The sequence below is a fragment of the Myripristis murdjan genome, chromosome 3, assembly GCF_902150065.1.
Source record: "Myripristis murdjan chromosome 3, fMyrMur1.1, whole genome shotgun sequence".
NCBI classification, from domain to species: Eukaryota; Metazoa; Chordata; class Actinopteri; order Holocentriformes; family Holocentridae; genus Myripristis; species Myripristis murdjan.
Window position 1 is genome coordinate 26,908,459 of NC_043982.1, and position 3,338 is coordinate 26,911,796.

The 3,338-nt window shown below is 43.8% G+C and overlaps 1 long non-coding RNA gene across 1 annotated transcript; it reads right to left on the reverse strand.

Moving 5' to 3' along the window:
• Window positions 1-1,536: 1,536 nt before the first annotated feature.
• On the reverse strand, window positions 1,537-2,329 carry LOC115356875 (uncharacterized). Its single transcript, XR_003928035.1, has 2 exons — window positions 1,906-2,329; window positions 1,537-1,789 (listed from the first exon to the last, which is right to left on the reverse strand). It is a non-coding gene; the product is annotated as an uncharacterized LOC115356875 (long non-coding RNA).
• Between the last annotated feature and the right edge of the window lie 1,009 nt (window positions 2,330-3,338).

Sequence of the window (3,338 nt, forward strand, 5' to 3'; positions counted from 1 at the left end):
GAACAAGTTATTACACAGACTCACCTGCTGCTGTCTTATTTCTCTATAAACGGAGCAGAGCTGTACTGAGCCCTGCTGCTCTTGCCAACAGCAGCTCTCCAGCAGTGGACAAACTAACACAGTGGAGAGTTGATCACTATGTAAAGGGAAGGGAGAGAGGGCAACTTTTTGAGGCTGCATTTTGTAGCCAAATACCCATTGTGGTCTGTCAGTCAGAACAAGAAAACAAAAACAAAACCAAAATAAATAAATAAATTAAATTAAATTAAATTAAATTAAATTAAAATAATGTGGTGTGTACCCCCACAAATTCTGGTCAAATGATGCCTCTGTCTCTACAGTTTGTATTTTACCATGATTTATGAGGTTTTGTGCAATAGCATTTATCTTATCGGGGGACCAGCTCAAAATGTTTCCACACTTACTGGGGTCCTCTTTTGATGGCTCCAGCTAAACACTCTGAAGCTGCACAACAATTCACAGCAGCAAATAAAGTTACTACAGAGGCACAGTGCTGTATTTTAATGATCTAAGTACACAATCTGAAGAGCATGGTGCAATGTAATGTGCATATAGGCGCATGGTTCAAAAGGGTTGTACTTAGTCCCTTAATTAATCATGGGTGTGTTTGGAGTGTAACATGCAATAAACCAATCAGAGTACCATTTCCCATTCCCTTTAAAGTCCCCATGAAATGACCTCACATGACCTCTACTTCCTGTAAAACAGAGCATCTTAAATAGTGACATCATCCTGCACTAGTGGGTGTTCATTAAAATTTCAACGAATAAAACCCTCACAGATCTTTAAACATTCTCTCTTATCCACCAATTCCAAGGGAGAGAAACACAATTCAAACAAAATTGTGTTCCTCTCCCAGACAATTATCCTTTTGGTTTGCATTTGTGAGTGATCCTTCCCTGCACCATGTCCTGCCCAAACATCCTGTTTAAACAGGAACTACATAAAATCTACAAAAACCTGGTATGCTTGCACCTTGGCAGATCACAATGATAATGGCACATTTGGCAGGTAAGAAGACAGACTTCTCTTCAGAGGCAATGGATCTGCTTGTCCACAAAGTGAAAGTGCACCAGCAGACCGTCTTCGGTGACAGCATGATTCCACCAAAACTCCCTGAGGTGAAACAGTCATCCCTGTGTGCATAATGAGCAGAGTGCACATGTGTCGTGTGCCCACCTATGTAGGTGCGCATTACCATCTTGATAATGTGCCCTTAAAATAACTGGAGACCTGTTTTTTATTGGTCAATCACACAGTTGCTTTCAGCTGCCCCAAGATAACAATGTGCCACACCACATTTTAAGTGCATTTGCTATTTACCCAATGTGGGCACTGTGTGGCCGGGCCCAAAAGGCCGCACTTAAAATTACAAATAAATAAATAGGAAAAAATCACTAAAACCGACAACGCCACCTAGGGATGATTAAAAGAGCCCTAGGACTCTATAAAAAAGGACTCACAGGTTCTTAAAATCAGGGGAGCAGAGTTAAAAACCAACACGGGGACAAAACATCCAATTAAAACTAGATTTATTACAATAAAAGAAAGTCAAGGGTGGTACCACCAAAAATAATGTACACAGGAGAATAAATACTAAAAACAATAAAATAATAAAAATAAATGCAAATAAAAGGATAAAAATGCTGCTTCTCAGCGGTAAAAAGCTCAGTCCGGCCAGTTCAGTCCACGCGTATCCCTGCGGCTCCTCCACGTAGCTCGTAGCCTCCCCGCACCAGCTGCCGGGTCTCCCTCACTCCGTTCGTCCCTGCGGGGAACACAGGAAAACCTGGCGAGTGTGGTGCTCAACTACAACTTAGCTACTCCACTGACGACCCTCTTATAGCCCCCGTGTCCGCCACGAATTAAGTCGGGTATACTCACGGTTGTCCCGGGCGACAGCTAGTGGACTGCCGGCCCAGGCCTGAGTAAAGTAGCGGTGGCGGACTTTAGGCTACCGCACGCCTTTCCCGGCACTATTCCGTCGTCCTCACGTTGGGGGACCGCTCCGTCAGGTGGTGGACTGTCTTCGCCGAACCGCTGCGTGTTCCCTCTCTCGGCCGAACCGCTCTGTCGACCCTCCGCTGTTCCTCGCTCGTTGCTCCGTCGTTGCTCCTCGCTCGCTCGCTGTCTTCCCGCAGCTCGCTCCGTCAAATAAAGCAGTGTCCGTGCCTTTGTTTTCAGCGTCCCACACCTGTCGCTTGTTCACTGATTAGTTTGTAATTGGGGGTGGGGCTTCGCAGGGGTCATTCAAAGTAAAAGCAGCATGCATACTTAATAAATAAATACACTCAAAACAATCCAATAATTAAAATATGATAAAAACACAGCAAACGAAGTAAAACACACACTACATGCATAATAAAAACACAGCACTCAGGTAAAATAACACAACATGCAATAAAACAACATGCCATAATTCTGACCCTGTCACACACTGCACAGCAAAATGACAACTGTATTGGCTGGTAACTTCCAAAGACACTTATGTCACGCTTGGCACCGCTTTGTGCTGGGTGTAACATAAGGCCTAACGTGTCCAATGATTCAGTTCTTTGCTTGTGCGATCACACATGAGAGTGCTGTTGCTTGGACATTTTTATCTGAGGGGGAGGTCTGATCAAGACACATAACCACAACAATGATGAAGTCAGAGTGAAAGTGGCCTATTATTTTCTTAAGCTGGATTCACACAGTTATTTTCATTGAAAAGCAAGTTTTCGTCTGAATGAAAAGTGGGGCAGCAGAAGTGTGTTTGCTCCCCCACTATTGAAAGTGGAGATGCAGCTACTACCTTTGCTCCATTGTTCAGGTGCTCATGCCTAAGTATCGATTTTTGCTTTACACTTGGGAAAAATTCACATATCTCCCATTCACTTATAATAGAGGATCCAATGGGCCCACATCTCTGGAACAGAACCTCCAATAGTGACTCGGAACCAAGGTCTAGGGGTTTTCAGGAGATGCTGAATGGCTGTGGAAACATTCAGTTTTAACCTCATGCTTATTCTGACCTCAGCTGGTTGAGAAAACCTCTTTTCAAACTGAAACATTCTTGGTCTTTAGCCTTTTAGTCATCCTTTAACCTTGTGGGGGCATTTGACTGCCACAAGGTCAGAGGAGTCCATGTGCATGTACACACACACAACGCACAAGCATACAAACAGAAACACTCCTCCCCCTTTCTCTGGTTTGGTCATCTATCCTGGAGACAAGGAGTCCAAAGCTTGTTATTTGACCAAAACACATTTCGCTGTGATCTGTCTCAGGCAATCACTTGGTGTCTTTATTTTGCAATATTTATACCACATGTGTTA